At 49.7% G+C, this 18,215-nt stretch overlaps 1 protein-coding gene and 1 long non-coding RNA gene across 3 annotated transcripts in view; one reads left to right on the top strand and one right to left on the bottom strand.

The window, feature by feature from the left end:
• Ppargc1b (PPARG coactivator 1 beta) overlaps positions 1 to 18,215 on the top strand; it is a 109,301-nt gene that overhangs the window by 36,644 nt on the left and 54,442 nt on the right.
• LOC147999827 (uncharacterized) lies at positions 5,143 to 16,230 on the bottom strand. Of its 2 annotated transcripts, XR_015642574.1 has the most exons (4): positions 16,182 to 16,230; positions 15,947 to 15,993; positions 8,505 to 8,581; positions 5,143 to 6,623 (listed from the first exon to the last, which is right to left on the bottom strand). It is a non-coding gene; the product is annotated as an uncharacterized LOC147999827 (long non-coding RNA). The 2 variants fall into 2 exon arrangements; XR_015642573.1 differs by lacking the exon at positions 8,505 to 8,581.

Here is an 18,215-nt window from a genome sequence, read left to right as displayed (position 1 = left end):
TATAAGGCCACATTTTTAGCTGGGGTCCTGACTCATAATAAGGGCCCATAAAAAGGCTTACTATTTGTAGTCTCCTCCCTGTGCCCACCATACGGACAGAGTTTTCACATCCCATGCATCAGGATGGACAAAGTTAGGAAAGACCATTAATTTTGACCTTCATCCATTCAGCATGCAAACTACTCTTCTTAAGAGGCAGGCCCTATTGGGGAAGTGAGGGGTTCCGGAGTTTCAGGGATGAGCATAGTAGGGTTCCTGCCCCCATGTGTTACTTAGCTGCTGGGCTAGGCCTGGGTTTTACCCATTTTCTGTCTCTGCCCCTTGTGCTGACTGTAGACATTCCATTTGTAACCAAGTCCCGTTGGGCCAGAGTGACTGGGATTCTCTAAGATCTGCTGGGGGAGTCATGGAAACCAGATGAAGCTACTGGTTGGAAACTCAATACTCAGTGGCTGGGCTCTGACCCTTTCCAGGATTAAGCTGCCTTCGTGTGGGACATGTCCCCGTGGTCAGAAAGCAGGGATAGCTACAGTGGAGATACAGATGGTGGGACTGTTCTCAGCTCAGCCTGAAATCACCTCCCCACCTTTGGTAGGCGTGTGCCAGGCTCCTGAGGTGTGTCGGAGAGGTGTTTAGGGTGGGTTGGAGCACAGTCAGTGATGAATTCTTACTTCTTTGGGTTTACTGCATATGCTGTATCTAGAGTTAGGAAAACACACTTCTGAGTCACGAGTCCAGGTACATGTCCCAGTCTGCAGGATAGGCCCTGCAGGATAGGCCCTCTTGCCTTCTTTCCTTCCCTCTCTCAGAGGAAGCAGCATGGTGTGGTCAGTGGTGGCTTCATGGGTGAGGGGGATAAGGGCAGGGCTGAGGTAGCATCAGGATCCCTGGCAGTCAGAGCTTACCAGATTCCTCACTTTCACACCTGAACTTAGACAGGCCTCAGACTCCCCTGCAAGAGGCTCACCAATGGCTTAGAGGTCGATTATCTGGCCCTTGAAAGCACAGGCTCTAGGTCTAAAAAGGCTCCTTGGTATGGACACCCCGGTGTGACAGCCACTTCCTTCTTCTGGCCAAGAAGTTAGGGGTGTGTGTGTGTGTGTGTGTGTGTGTGTGTGTGTGTGTGTGTAGGCTGATCTCCAATTCACTATGTAGCTGAGGATGACCTTGAACTCCTAACCTGCCTCCATCTTTCAAGAGCTGGATTATAGACATGTCGCAGCACCTTCTCCATTTCAACCTCTTCCCCAGAACCTCTCTCCCAGGCAACTCTAGAGATACACTGGGCTGTCTGTAAGGGAAGTAAATCAAGAGAGACAGAAATCAATATTCAATACAGTCTTTCCATTTCTGCTTCTCCTCTCTGGCCCCCTCTTGACATTGTTCCAACACAACCAAGCTGTCTGAGGCTAGCAGTGCCCCCTGGTGGTTAGCTGTCGAGAGCCAGGATGCACACTCCTTGTCTGCAGCTGCCCTTGGCCACCTGCTCCCATTAGCTACCTCAGACAATTATGTTTCTTTTGGGCCCCTTCTACAACATGCTCTGACTGTAATAGGCAGCACAACATATGTACGCATGTGTTTGTGTGATACGATATACATGTGATACATATATATGTATGTGTATATATATATATATAATTTATATATATTAGCTTGTAGGTGGTGAAGACACTGGTCTAGGAGTAGAAAGAGCTGAGCCATGTGTAGTTTTATTTTTAGGTTGTCATGTGATGGGACAGATTCCTTTTTCTCTCTGGGCCTCAGTTTCCCCATCTATACTATGAAAAGTTTGCTGAATGAGGTGTTTTCCAAAAGTAGTGTTTCCAATCAGATGGTTTTCTTTGGTGTGGTATGGTGTCCCATACATTTGGGACAGGAGAACATACCCAATGCTTTTGGCCATTGTACCACCTGTGGTTGGCAATCTTGAGGTTTCTGAGACTGTGGATGAGGTGACTGCTGGCTGAGGGAGGGCTGCGTGGGCTGCTGGCAGTCGTTGTTTTGAAGATGAGTTGCAGACTTCCATGAGATGACTCACTGAGAGGCCCCACAGTACAGTAATGGAGGAGCCCCTGGGTTCAACTCTCTGCCCATCCCTGGCCAGCTCTGGACCTCAGACAGTCGGAACAGGATAGAATGTGTGGCCCAGGAACCTCTTCCATTTGGCATCATTTTCAGATTGGGTAAGGCTGGGCAGACCCCTGAACTGCACAGAGACACACAGACTTATGCACTTAATCTTACACTGCCCCTCCTGCCTGCCTGCTTCCTGGGGGCCTACCCCCCCACATACACACTCTTCCATAATAGTAGCAGACATACCCTGGCTGGGAGAATATTGTAGTTCACAAGAGGGAGACTATAATTTTCATTTTGCAAATGCCAGCCTAAGACTTAGATGGGGGTCATGACTTATGTAGAACACAAAGATGATGAGGACTGGAGCCGGGGTGAGAGTACCCTGCGTGGTGGTACAGAGGCAGACTGGTGGCTTGTTCCATCTGCTATTTATTAAGTACTTAGTATGTGCCCTGGCTGTAGAATCATGGTATGTTAAACCACACACACACACACACACACACACACACACACACACACAACCACACACACAACCACACATACACATACAACACCACACACACACAACCACATACACACACAACCACACACATACAACCACACACACACAACCACACACACAACACCACACACAACCAAACATACACACACAACACCACACACACACACAAAACCACACGCACACAAACACACAATCACACACACATACACACAATCACACATACACATACACACAATCACTTATACACACACACAACCATACACACACACGGCACACACACACATACACATACACACACAATACCACACATACACACACACAACCACACACACAACACTACACACTCACACAACCACACATACACACACAACACCCCTCACAAACACAAACACACACAACACCACACACTCACACAACCACACATACACACAACACCCCCCCACAAACACAAACACAAACACACACACAACACACACTCACACAACCACACATACACACACAACACCCCCACACAAATACAAACACAAACACACACAACACCACACACTCACAAATACACATATACACACAATAACATACACACATACACAACCACACACACACAAACACAACCACACACACAAACACAACCACACACTCATACACACACAATACCACACACGCACACACACACAAACACACACAACACCATACACACACATACAACTACACACATACATACACATACACACACGTACCCCTTACAGACACACAACACCATACACACCACACACACACACACACACACACACACACACACACACACACACCCCTTGCAGATGTGGAAAATGTTCTTCAGAGAGACATCCAGAAACAGATATCCTGGTTGCCAGTGTTTCCTGTCTCCAGAGTCTGTTTTCCACCAACCCTAACCATTTTCAAAAGCCACCACCCTCTGGGCCACTCACTGCCCTGTGTAGTAAGGTGGGGCCCAAGCAATGCTGACAGCCAGGAGTGGGAGGGGGCCTGCCTGGCTTCAAGCCCAGGAATGCGTTGGGAAATTCCTCTATCCTCCCACACTTGGATGCTGCACCGGAAGAGTTAAGTGGCTGCCTCGTGCCCATGGATCACGGAGGCCTCTTCTCTCCTTTTACAGCCTGACTCTTCTCAGGAAACCGATGGGCAGTGTCCTCCCTCCCCCTCCATCTGGACTTATTTCCTTCTTTGGTCCTCTTTCCCCATGAGAGCAGCAGAGTCCTGTCCTCCTCCCAGGGCCTCTGGCTTCCCAGGAGGGGACACTGAGAAGGAGAGATTTTAAAGCTCTCTTCCTAAAAATGTGCGTGTGCTACCCAGCTGCCTACATGCCCGAACCAGCATTAGGTTGATGCCTGCAGGTGACTTGTGTTTGTAAGTCATTGCAGAAGAAAGGCACACTGAGCCCAGTGTGGAGGACCAGATTCCTGGCCAGTGCCTCAGCCTGTCTCTTCCCTGGCCTGTAGCTTGGTGAGAGGAACCAGGTTGGTGAGTTTCCGTGACTTGGTCTAGATTTTTAGTGAGCAGAAGAAACAGCTCAGAGACCATGAGGAGAGGCCCAGAGCAGAAGCCAGTCTCTTCAGCTTGATAGGGCTGGGGGAAATTAAAGGCTATGTTGTGGAGGCTACTGGCTCACCCCCAGGCAGTCTGTGTTTGCACACATCCTGTCACAGAGCCTCACCACCTCCCAGGCTGCCTTCTTTGGGCAGTTCTGACTGTCATCCCGGCTTCTACTCATGGCTCCGGCTCAGTTTTGTGGTCCTTCACAGAGCAAGGCTCGCCTTCCTGAACTGTCAGGGAACACACATACATACACGCCTCACTTCTTGGTTCCCTCAGGAGTACTCAGGACTGTCTGGAGGCAATGAGGTGGCCTGTTTCTGTGTTGAAAAGGGAGAAGCTTGATAGATTGATCATGAACCCCTTCAGTTCCCAGGATTCAAGGAAGGAGATCAGCTAGGAAATTTTAGAACCATTTCATAGGGGCCATGGCTCGGGCAGTGCCAATGTTGGCCAGGGGCTTTATTACTGTCAGTCTTTTAGAGAAAAGTTTCCCCGAGAGTCATTGCTCCAAGAGAAGTACCAGGTTTTTGTGCATCACACGCATGAAAAGACCCATCAGTCCCTCAAGAATCTTCCTGGAGTTTCTTTGATCTCCCAGGCCAGGACCAACATCATCTAATCCCAACTCCTTTACCGTCCACTCCTCCGTGGAGCTCATGGGGGCAGCTAGGCAAATCAGTCTAGACAGATCCCTGACCAAGCCTCTCTAGATGGGTTTTGTCCACTCAGATAAAGGGCTAGTATATGGCTCTGTGGCAGAACATTTGCTAACACGCTTGAGGCCCTGGAAAAAACAGACACACAACCCTTTGGGGGTCATGGTACACGATGGGCAAGTTCAACTATAAATTTTCCTGTTGTGGCATGTTGGTGTGGTAGGGTGGGATGGGGGCAGGGCTACCTCTCCTGTCCTAAAAGTCAAGTTTTAGGACCTCTCACACACCCCAGTATCCCTGGACCGCCTCAGACACCACTGTAATATTTGTGTCTTCAGGAGGTTTTTATTGAGCATTTACTGTACACCGGAAATGGAGGGTCTACTGCAGACCATCGAGATGACCTATCATAGCTCTGGCAACAGAGACAAGGAGACAAATCAGAAGACGGTGAGGCAGGGAAGGAAGGGACAATGAGAGGAAGGTACATCAGGACGGACTTGATCCAGGAGTGACTCTTGAGACTTGTCAAAACAGAACCTTGAAGACGACTGGAGGACCCTGAGAGAGGCTGGGGTAATGAAGGACTGTGAGGAGGAGGACAGGGAAGGTTGCAGGATAGCTCTGTAACAGGTCCTGGCTGTGCGTCGGATGGGGTGCCACTGCTCTGTGATACTTGATAAAGAAGCAGAAGGAAGCCTTTTCCAACCCTCCATGCAGGTTGGCCCAGCTAGATTGTTCCCATGACCCGGTGGTGTTTCCTAACACTCTCTGTCTGGCAAGAGCCACTGAAAGGAGATCTGGGCGAAAGAGTGTCCATCCAGGGCTGCGTGGAGGGATGGGGACCCGGGATGAACTCCCAGGTTCATGTCGCCAACTCTTCTCACGGTGGGGTTTGGGGGAGCTGGAGTGGGGAAGCAGAGCCATTCGAGGGGGGCAGTGCGTGAATCTGCGTACCCAAAGCCCTTGCCTCTCCCATTACAAGAGCTGCTTATGGCCAAGGCCTGGCGCCAGGCTGAAGAGTTCACATTCTTCTCCTCCTTAGTCACAAAGGCTCAGATGACCCCACTTAGTCCTCCTGACCTTGAATTGGGTGTAAGACTTCAAGTCAAGAGTCATCTGGTATTCGGTGGATACGGTTAAACCAAACACAAGAGCGGCCAATGCTCCTCACCTCTGAGCCATCTCTCCAGCCCCAAAGTCTCCATCTGTACAGTGAGAGGTTTGGACTGGGTTCTCTGAGACCCTTCTAGCTTCCATAGTCTCTCCTTTCTGCTCTTCTGTTTTGGAGCTCTTTGCCAGAGGAGAGACTTGGCAGGGGGAGGCATTGGGAGAATAATGAATCTCCAAAAGGAATCCATACCTGTGACACTGTGCTCCATTAACAGAAGTCTGGGCATAGATCTAGGGGGCATTCACATACCCTCAGAGGATCTGTGGCTCATAGCTGTCAAGGTGTGCACCCCAGAAGATACAAGGAGGAGGAGATCCTGAAAGCCATTTGAAAAATCTGTCAAGGAAAGCGGCAAATGGAAATCATGGGTAGAGATTCTAGTGTGGGCTGGAAGGACCTTTCCGTAGAGCTGTCTCTAGCTGGAATGAGCTGCCTGTCAGGGACGGGAGGGAGTTTCCAGTGAAACGGGTGAGGAGGCACATGGATGGACACCTGACAGATGTTCTTTGCCCTCTGGGGCACTGGATGGGGTGATTTCTGCTGGCTCAGGATGTGTGCCATTTTGTGAGCTGAGCTGGGGGCTCAGGTCCAGTCCTGGCAAATAGCATTGTGACAGTCATGACTCAGTTTCCTCCTGTGAAAAAGAGACAGAATGTCAGTTTGCCTGTGTGGCTTCTTGAGGGGGTGACAGAGACTTTATTATGCTCCACGGGAAGAGGTTGTCTGCCTGCCACCGTGCTGGCTCTTAGGTGGTAGGCAAGAAGAGGGAAGTCTGTTTTTTCCCCGGAGGTTAAGGCATCTGGCATCTAAGTAGCCAAATTGCTGCTTTCAGAGATTTAGATTTGAGAAGAGTGTTGTACATGGTAAACACTAAAGCAGGGCTGGGTGTAGTGGTGTGTACCTGTCATACAGGGGGTCCGGGGGCTGAGGCAGGAGGATCACGAGTTAAAGGCCGTTCTGGGATATAGACCAATCTGGGGTACAGAGCAACTTAAGGCAAACCTGCGGTACATCGTGAGAACCTACCTAAAATACAAGGGCTGGGGATGTAACTCAGTGGTAGATTACCCACCTCGTATACATGAGACCCTTGGTTCCATGACCAGCATCCCAGTAAACAAACAAATGAGCCATCGGGGATAGCCAAACTAGGCAGGAGAGGATGGCTAAGCCATCACTCATCACTCATTACTGTCCGCCCCTGCTGGCTCTACGGCCTCATACTCTTCACCTGCAACAGCGACTACTTAGTGGTACAACTTGACCTGTGAGGTAGACTCTATTTGCCTCTGCCGAATAAAAGGAAATAAGCACGAACACCAATCTCTGTCATCATTAAGCAAGTGACTCAGCCAGTGGATCAAGGGGGGTGTTCATGTGTTGGCAGGGAGTGGATAGGGTTTGGGGCCGATGTGGCCTCCTGTTGAAGGTGGTCATGGGGCAAGCCTGAGAAGGGGGGAAGAAGAATACAGGTTGATCGATGTCGTTTTTGCAAAGATCACCAGCAGCAGCCATGCGTGCGTGCGTGCGTGCGTGCGTGCGTGCGTGCGTGCGTGCGTGCGTGCGTGCGTGCGTGCGTGCGTGCGTGCGTGCGTGCGCACCTTTCATTTTCCCAAGCACAGGGCTAATGACTGTGTGGAGGTGGCAGTCTGTGAAAGAGAGATCCAAATGGCAAAGAAATGTGGGGGCTGGAAGCAGCAGCTACACTCTCGTGGTTACTGCGAAAAGAAGCCAAGATGTGGGCTGGAAAGGTCTGCATGGCTGATAGATGCTTTCATTTCCAGAGAATAGGAATCACCCCCAGGTCAGCAGAAAGTCCGGGCTCAGAGTAGTAGAGTTGGTGTCCAGACCTTTGTGCCATTGCAAGGCACCCTTTATTCTTCCCTGAGATGGGGAGGGAAACTGGTATGGGCAGGGGCTGGCAGGTTCTCATATATTTATTTATAGCTGGGACTCTGGGTCATGTGGCCCTGGGTATTGGCATGTCTGAGTGCCTCATCACTGGGCCTAGCATCCTGCAGATTAGCAGGTGCCCTAATATGAACCCACAGTGCAGGGCTGGAATCCTACCAAGCATTCCCTCTGAGTTCTCTCGACCCCAACCCCAAAGGGCCAAGAGGCCCTTTGGAACAGAGGAGGGGAACATGGGGAAGGAGAAGGGAAATAGGCCTACACGTAGCAACCAGTGATCCTGAGCTTACAGGACAGAGCCCCCGGGGTGCACACTGGCAGGTTCCGGTGCTGAAGTCACCCCGAGTTGAAAGAGAACCTCTCGGCTCCTTCAGGCCACCCTCATTTTGGTGCGTGCTTGCCCCTTTGTGCCATACTCAGCACCCCAAAGGCCAATTTGTCACTATCCTGAGAAGTGCAGCCACTGACGAGACTGTGTTTTGACCTACTAGCCCACTTGTCCTGTCTTGTTCTGTTGAGTCTCAGCTAAGGCTGTGTGGCTTTTTTTTCCTCTCCCACCCCCTCCTTTCCTTCCCTCCCCGATAACTCATGGCCATAAACTCACGCTTTCCCTGCCTCAGCCTTCTGAGCGTTGAGATTACAGGCAGGTCTTCATACCCACCTGTGTGGGTTTTTTTTTTCCTGTGAAGAAAGTGGGTGTCAGGCAAAGGGGATTAGGCAAGGACTTCACAAAGGAGCCGAAGTCATGGCCTTGGTAGGTAACTCTTTGTGTCTTGAGCTCCTTATCTGTGAAATGGGGAGAGACGAGGCCTCACAGGGATGTTTTGTGGTTCCAATAGTCCATTATGTTATATAAATGTACCGTTCCCTGCTGGCCACCTACCTCTGCCACATACACGCATGCCGGGCTGCTTACACGGACAAGGTGAGTTTGAGACCTCTTGATGTGGCTGCCAAGGCTGGTGGCTCTGCTCCAAAACGGGGTTCCTCAGGGCAACTCCCACCCACATTGCTGCAGGCCTGAACCCAGGAGCGTATCTGAATTACTTGTCCATAGCTAGGTCAGAAGTAGACCCCACGACTTCACCTTACCCTTCTCTCCCTCCCCGACCCCATTGTCACCTCCTGACCTATAGAAAAGCCACATGGTTGGGACATCTGTTTTTGTCCCTATTCTGTGTGCCAGCCAGGTTGTAATCTTCCTGACCCTGTCCTAAGGAGTCCTACATAGGCTCCCTCAGTAGCCCAGTGACAGCCCATCAGGATCTAGTCCCTAGTATTTCACCTTCATTCTGCAGGCCCCTGCTATCCACTCTGGCCACCCGAGTTCCTCTCAGTTCCTTCCCATGGATTCTAATGGCTTGGTCTGAGGCTCCCTGCTCAGATTGGAGAACAGGGGAGTCTTTCTCCTACTACTGTTCTTGCATCAAACCTCAGATAGGACCTGGTATTGCTTATTCTCACGGTCATAGTTCTCATATAGAGAGTTTCCATGCTCTCAGGCGACCATGGCCTCCAATGACAAGGAGTCATTACATTGATATTCAGGATTGAGACGAGAGAAAGAGAAGTCCTCCCAAGGACAGCGGGAACTCTGGGTCCCAGGTAGAATTTTTGCCTGGGGTCAGCCCCTTTCTGGTCTTTCATGGACATGGAAGCATGTTCAATGTATCAGGGACTGGGCCAGCTGCTCTCCCCTATGGGACTTGCTTGTTCTAAAGGGAGCACAGGAAAGAGACAAAGAGGCTAGCATGGCTTGTGTAGCTTGCTGGAACCAGGTTGCAATCTTGTTCTTGTCACTTGCTAACTGGTGGCCTTGGACCTCTCTGGCACCTCTTTTCTTCATCTGTGAAGAGGGATGGGATAGGTGGGTTTCTTTTTCAGGGTACTAGGATAACCAAATGATACTTAGTGGGCACGAGAAGGTAGTAGCCCTTTCCGATCTGATGATGGAATCTGACAGTTTACGTGTCTCCCAGTCTTCATTTGCAAGACTTCTTGGCTTGTCCCCTCTAGCTTCTGGTACCTGATGTTCATAACAGCCCACCATGCCACTTTTTTCCCTGGCTTCGGGAACTCCAGTCTCCTTCTTCCCATGTGAGACCCTTTTTTGTATTTGAAGGTGCCATCTGAGTATCCAGCTATGTCTGGGAGGCTAGAACTGTGACTCTCTGGCTCCAACCCGGACTGGGACTAATAGAGCCAGAGAACAGAATAACTTGCTCATCTTTCCCCACATCTATACCGTTGACTGCCTGAGGCTTCCTCCACACTTGCTTCAGAGCAAAGGCAAAATGAAGGTATAAGCCAGTACCCTTGTTCATGGGAAGATGCCTGAGGCAGGAGTCACTGTACGAAGGCAGGTGTCATCGATACACCTGGGGTCCCAGACACCCTCATCATGGGGTGGGTTCCTGTTGAGCCCTTCCACGGGCATGTTGCAGACTGTCTGCAGAACTGAGGTTGAGGGTTTGAGAGGAGCGCTTGGGTAACAACAACGGTGGGGAATAAGGATGGAGGCCATCAGACAGCAGCACATGTTGAGCAATGAGTGAATATCTCTTTCTAATAGAGGCAGAAGGCTCTCCTATGTCTGAGAGCTGAGGACTAGGCCTTTTGACTGGCCAATTTTATTAGGTGTCCAGGGTCACTAGCAGACAAAATATATCAAAAGCAAACCTTAAGCTGAAGGTCAAGCTCAGTGATTCCCACAGCTGTTCTTTTTTTAACCACAAAGCTGTTAGGCAGCCAGACTTGGGGAACAGGTAGCAAGATGCTTCCCTAGGTAAAGCCTGACAACCTGAGTACCATGTCTGGAACCCACATGGTGGAAGGAGAGAACCAGCTCCTTCAGGTTCACACACACACACACACACACACACACACACACACACACACACACACACCACACACACATACACACACATACAGACACACACATACAGACACACACATACACACTACACACATACAGATACACACCATACACACACTACACACACATATAGACACACACATACACACACTACACACACATACAGACACACATACACTACACACACAGACATACACAGACACAGACATACACACACCACACACACACATACACACTACACACACATACAGACACACAGCATACACACATACACACACTACACACACATACAGACACACATACACTACACACACAGACATACACAGACACAGACATACACACACCACACACACACATACACACTACACACACATACAGACACACAGCATACACACATACACACACTACACACACATACAGACACACATACACTACACACACAGACATACACAGACACAGACATACACACACCACACACACATACACACACCACACACACATACAGACACACACATACCATACACACATGCACACACTACACTACACATACAGACACACACACACACATACAGACACACACATACACACATACAGACACACACACCATACACACATGCACACACTACACACACACACACACACATACAGACACACACATACACACATACAGACACACACACACAGACACACACCATACACACATGCACACACTACACACACACACACACACACACACACACACACACACACACATACAGATGTAGAAAGCCAGGCTTGCACCAATGGTGGGCGTGGAGGAGAAGCCACAGGAACAGGGCTCGAGCCAATTGAGTTTCTTTCCCATCCTCATGACAGTATATTTAGCTGTTAGATCTGTTTTGGTTCTAAGTGGCAGAGCTGATTCATAGCCACCTCCTTCCAAAAGAAATCAACTGATTCCTACGGTTGAAAATGTGGATCAGTTGGATACAGGAGCCACCGCCTCTCAACCTTGCCTTCCGCCTTCCTTTATGACACTTTTGTTTTCCCTGTGGCTCCCCTCCCACTCAAAGGAAAAATGGCAAAATGTTTTTTTTTCCCCTCTTGGTACTGGGGATTGAACCTAGGGCCTCACACACATACTAAGTCAGCAACTCTATCACAGAGATATCCCCAGTCTCTCTTTCAATTTTATGTGGAGACAGGGTTATACCTCTTACACATGTAACTTAGCCCAGGCTAGATCTGTGCTCTGAAGCTCAAGCAGGTCTTAGACTTGCTCTCTTCCTGTGACAGGCCTTTGCTACCAGCGTGAGCTCCCACAGGTTAATGTGAGTCAGCTTGGTAATGACTGGGGAGAGTACCTTTCCAACAGCAAGAGCCTTTGTTCATGGGCTAGCTGTCATTGTCTAACAGGTACATGGTAACCCCTGAGCCCATCGTGGTCGATAGAAAGATGGCTCTCTGATTGCTTAGGACAGTGTTCTAAGCCCACCACTAGGGCAAGGATGAGACTTCAGATAGGAGAATTGTCCCTCAGACAGACAGTGAAGAGACAAAGACCCTGGAGCCCACAGAGGCCACACAGTCACCTTCCCAGTTAGGATTTAAATGTAACTAGTAACAAATTACTCAGTACACACTGTGCTAGTGTTCCTGGCCACAAGACAGCCTTGCTGATACAGGATGCTGAAAACATCTGCTGTGCCCCTGGTAGTCAGGAAGATGAGGCTGTGGGGTTGAATGAAGCAAAGTGTCTGTGTCAAGCAGTGGGGATATAAAGAAAGATGGACGCCTCTGTGGTAGGATTCTACACACGGGGCACTGTGATTTATCGTGGTATCCATAGGAAAGGTTTAATATATATAAGAACATGGGCAGGGTTATGTGTACATCTCCCTGCCATAGCTAAATAAAGAAGTATCCTGAGTTTGGAAGAAAAAGAAAGATCTTCCTATGGAGTAGAAAGGTTGGATTTCGTCATTTGCCATTTGTGCTTGACTGATAATAACCATTGGAAAATTCAAAGGGGTGCTCTGACTTGGCCAGAAAGAGACCTGCTGTTGATTAGTAATGTCTGCAATGGGCAAAGACACTAAAAATGGTGGTATGCTCACTGTGTTGGAACCATTCATGTACTTGTTCGCAGATCTTTCACTTCAGACACAAATCAACAGAACAAAATTAAGAACCGCCCCAGGGTTCAAAAAGGAGACCCATGAGATAGAGGCCGGCCTTGGAAGTGACTTGAGAATTCTGAGTTATACTAACTGGGTGTGTGTCCTTGTGGAAGGCATGCTCCCTGCTAAGTTCCTTTACCTCATCTGCAGAATGGAACAGACCATTCCTTCCTGTGAACTAAGCAGGGTGGTTAAGGAGTTTGAAATGAACTCATAAATGTGAAGTCATTTTGTCACACTTAAAATAGCAGCAAGCAGTTTTATGTGCTGGCCACTGCTCTAAGTGTTTTGTTTATATCCTCATTTAATCCTCAAAATAACCCTATGAAGTATTTACTATTGTTCTCTTTGGTTTATAGAAAATGGCGCTTGGGCAGAAATGCCAAGCCACGTGACCCAGATCACAGAGTTGTAGAACAAGGTTCGGGCCTAGGAAGCCTGGCTGAGGAGTCAATGCTCCTACCCTCTTCATTGTGGTGCTTTCCACTCCAGAACCTTCTGTCATGCTTCTGGAAGGGCTGTGCCGTTTTTTTTGTTCAGAAAATGACCGTATGCCTTTAGTCATTCATTGACACCCATGAAATTAAAAATGGGTTTGCATTTTTATCTGTGCCTACTTTGCAGGGCTTAATGATACTGTTCCCAGGGTAGTAAGGGAGGGGACGTGGTACAAACTTAAGGATCTGTCTGATCACCAGTCACACTACCTGCGTTCGCCTACTGGCTCTATGCCTCCCTAGCTAGGTGACCTTGTGCATGTCACTTAATGTCTCTAAGCATTAGTTTCCTGTTTGAGCTCGAGTGACAACCACATGTACTATCCAGGGACCAGGATCTTGCTGCAGCGCCATTTATAGCATGTCCTAGTCAGCTGTGAGCAGATTTCTCCTTTGCTGGTGCTAGGTGGAAACTGCTGTTCTCCTGATCCATGGGAAAGCTGACCCCTTGGGGTGGGTTGACTCCTTGGGGTATGCTTGTCCCTTAGTGCCAGCTCCCTTTATCTCCTCCGCAGGGTCCCAGACTGCTCTGCAGTCAGCAGCTGGTACCCAGGTCCTATCTTATTTCTATAGCCCCAAACCAGTCCAATCCAGAATGAGCTGGTCTGCAGCCCTGCACTTGTTTTCTGGAGGCCTCTCCTGCTTAGAAGATTATAATGTCTAGGGGCAGGTCTCGGAGAGGTCCAGGTCCTGACTCTGGTGCGAGGAGCATGCAGAGGGCTTGCGATTAAGCCAAGGCTGATGATAGCACACCACGGATCTCTCTCCTGTGGTTCATGCTGAGGGCGTTCCTTCTGTTGGAGGTCACAGGAAGCCTGGCTGTGTATCAGGGTCTGGCAGTTGTGGGTATGGGTGCATAGTCACACAGTTACAGTTACAGTAACTGTTACTTTACCACATGGGGCCTTGGATAAAGTACAGATTCTTGGACTCCCCCTGAGATGGATTCAGCACCTCTGGGGTCCCTGGGATCCATGATTCTGAATCTCTGCTCGCCAGGAAGCTTCTCCAGTGAGTGGCTAGGGCTAGAGACCAAACTTGGAGGGACTCTGACAGAGCCAAACCTTGAAGAGCAAGCCTGTAAGTGAACCCTGCTACTTGGGAGTTTGAGACAGGAGGGTATCAAGTTCGAAACCTGGCTGGCCTGTGGAGAAAGTTCAAGTCCAGCTTGGGAAGTTTAGGGAGCCCTTTTCTCTAAATGAAAAAAAATATATGAAAGGGGGCTGGGGGCACAGCTCAGTGGGAGTCTGCTTGCATAGCAGCTGAGGCTCTGAGTTCAACCCCTAGTACCAACAAATACACACACACACACACACACACACACACACACACACACACACACACGCATGATAAGACCAGGTGAGGTGATCCCCTCCACCCTATAGCAATCCGGCACTCAGGCGGCAGAGGGGGAGGATCACAATTTCAAGGCCAGCCTAGTCTAGCAAGCCAGGGAGACAATGGCCAGCAGTACCTTCCTGCCTTCTTGTAATGTTTTATAGATTAAGGTATTGAGGGCCATATCCCAGTGCTGCGTGCTTTTCCTGTTCATATGTGAAAGGGCACGCCTGTGAAGGCTTTGCTCTTGACATAAATGCAGGATGAATGAGCCCTTCCTCAGCCCAGGGAACCTATCGTAAATCCCTGCCTTGGGTCTAAAGCTTCCTAAAGCTGAAGCCGGTGGAGAGGGCACCGAGAGGGCACAGGCAGGGCACAGGCGGTGGCCTTTAGGCGAGTCAGAGGGATAGGATGGGGAGGAAGTGCAGACAGCAATCACCTGGCGGGGGGGGGGGGGTGGGTGGGAGGGAAAGACGGAGCCTGCTGCTGTTTGGAGTCAAGGGTAGGGATGCTGTAAAATGGGAACGGAATCCTCAGGTGCTCCCACAGAGTAGGGGGTTGAGATGTCGGACTCTCCACACACACACACACCCCTCCCTCAGACATCCCCCCCCCAGAGGCAAAGGGGGCCAAATAAGAGCAAGATCTTTTCCCAGAACCAGTTTATTCCATTTTGGGGCCTGGCTCAGGCAAGATGGTAAAGAGAGAACCAGATTCTTGACTTTGTTTAAGGAGTGGGGATTCTATTTATATCTATCCGTGAATGACAAGGTCTCACGTTGCACAGGCGTGGGCTTGAACAGCCCTTGAACTCCGTGTCGTTAGGGTGACCTTTAACTCCTGATCCTGCCTCCTCTACCTCCCCAAGCTCTAGATTACAGATGTGCACTACCACACCAGGTTTGTGGCGCTCGTTATCGAACTCAGGGTTTCAAGCAAGCTAGGCAAGCCCTCTTTTAACTGAGCTATACTCCCAGCCTCTGGGATGGGCTTTATGCAGAATCTAAGCTCCCACACTCAGATTCAGATTCTGTCCCCAAGGGACTGCAATGCCTGTTTGTGGTAACTTTTGAGTTGTGGAATCTGTAAGGTGGGCTAATGCCAGCTCCCACCTCGCGGGACTGTAACGAAGGATGTGGACCAGAGCAGATAGAGAGGTTGGTCTATGTCTACTTACATAGATCGCTGGGGCCTCCAGTCACCTTCACACTGTCGACCATCACCCTGTGGATACAGCAAAAAGGAAATGGTTGACTTAATCTTAACATCCTCCCTTGTGAAGAAAAGACAGACCGTTCATCTGCTGGTGTCCTGGGTCCACCCTTAAGAGCTCACGACAGAAGTTTGCCTCTTCTCCCAGAACTTCACAGATGAAATGATAGGCCAAACATCTCAGCCGCCCTCCATCTTACCTCCCTGTGGATCCCTGTGTCTGCCCTTGGTGTGTCCCTTGGGTTCTCTAGCCTCTGGGGTGGCTGCTACTGTTTTTCCCTCCTGGTCTTCCTGGGAACAGGTGGAGGCAGCTGTGCTTTGCGTAGGTTGGAGTGTTTCTGCCCACCAGGAGGAGTCCCTGACTCAGAGAGGTTTCTTGCCAGCAGGGAGAAGTAGTTAGATCATCAAGGCCTAGGGGAAGAACAGAAGGATGTTGGTTCAGTTAGGGCTGCTTCTGTCTCCTGGTAGATCCAGCATGCTGCTTTAAGAAGTGCCTAGCACCATCCTGCTTGACAAACAGGCCGCAAGGGTTTGTGGGAAGGCAAGGTACACTCCAGCTTCCCAACATGTCCTTGAATCTAGCGAGCCATTTTGTTGGGACCATCCCAGGGACCTCAAATTGCTGTCCACACAGAGAATTTCCTTGAGAAGCTAGAGTCTTTCATTTTAGATATCGCCTGTGTTTGGAGCGGGATGGGGCAACCACTGCAGGAGGCCAGGGGCAGCGCCTAAGCTGGGAGCTGTGGCATTTCCTGAAGACAGTGCTTGTATTTCAGAGAGGTATGTTTGCTGGAAAGATGGCAGCTAGAAGCTCTGCCTGAGCAGAGCAGCCCCTCTCAGTGCCTGGAAAGCAGGCTGGGGCAAATAGAAGACCTACTGTGTGTTGAGGCTGGGATGATGATGACTCTAAGAGTTAGCTATCTTCAACAATGGCCACTTTCTTCTCCTCCTCCTCCTCTTCCTCCTCTTCTTCTTCCTCTTCCTCCTCCTCTTCCCCTTCCTTCTCCTCTTCTTCCTCCTCCTTTCCCCTTCCCTCCTCTTCCTCCCCCTCCTCTTCCTCATCCTCTTCTTCCTCTATTTTGATTTTATTTTTATTTTGTGTACATTGGTGTTTTGCCTGCATGTCCGTCTGTGTGAGGGCGTTGATTCCCCTGGGAACTGGAATTACAGACATTTGTGATCAGTCATGTGGGTGCTGGAAATTGAACCTGAGTCCTCTGGAAGAGCATTCTATGCCCCTAATGCTGTGCCATCTCTCCAGCCCCCCATTAGCAAACTCCTTTACAGCCCTGTAGGCTAACTCCTGTCGGCAGCCTGTTTTTGTAAATAAAATTTTATTAGAACCCGCCACGCACATTTCTTTATATGGGATGGCTTTTACAGCATAACGTGCAACGGTTGCAAGGAGACCTTCTGGCTTAAAAGTCCAAACAGAAAGACATGCTAGCACTTTTTGATATGAGCTAACAAAGGGGGGTTAACAGTCAGCTTTAGGTAAAGAAAGCCAAGAGAGGTCTCTTGGAGCCTCCCCAGTATGACAAATGTTGTCAGCCATGTGTTGAGACCTTAATGAATGGGAAGCTTGTCGGGTCCCACACTGGGGTCAGAAGGATGACAGACAGTGCCTAGTTTGACTCTTGCATATTCATGTGGAGGAAACTGAGACGCGTAGAGGCAACAAGACTTACCTGGAGCAGGTTTAGCAGAACTAAGTCTCGGAGAACCCAGTTCAGAGCACTTTGTTCTGGACGGCTATTTTATTGGAAGCATGCATGTATATACATGTGTGTGTGGGGGGGGGGGATTGATCTATAGTAAAATGGCAGAGATGTGCTTGCCTCTAAAGGGCAGTTGGTTATCTTATTTCTCCTGTGCTTATTGCCTTTGAGCCAGGAGAAATGTGGGCATAGATTGCTACCCTGTCCTATATAAGGAGCCTGTTGTCCTGGCAAGGGCCGCCCCATAGCAACATGGCTAAAATGGTCACAGGCCGTTCTCCTTGAGGCCAACTCCTGCACAGCAGCTGCACGGTGGCTGCCAGCGGCACACTGTCTGCCCAGCTCCTGCCCTCCCTGCTGTCACCAGATCGGAATGCAAGCCCTATCCATCGGGTCTGTTCTCCTGGAGTGTGTCCATTGTGGGGACCAGTGTCCCAAGGATAAATGACCCCTGTATACCTTGACTTGTGTCCAAGGCCTTGGGGACACACAAGGTAGCTTAGCCTTTTGGCTAAA

The sequence above is a fragment of the Rattus norvegicus genome, chromosome 18 (genome assembly GCF_021556685.1).
Source record: "Rattus norvegicus strain SHRSP/BbbUtx chromosome 18, alternate assembly SHRSP_T2T, whole genome shotgun sequence".
Lineage (NCBI taxonomy): Eukaryota > Metazoa > Chordata > Mammalia > Rodentia > Muridae > Rattus > Rattus norvegicus.
This window is presented reverse-complemented; position numbering and strand designations above follow the sequence as displayed.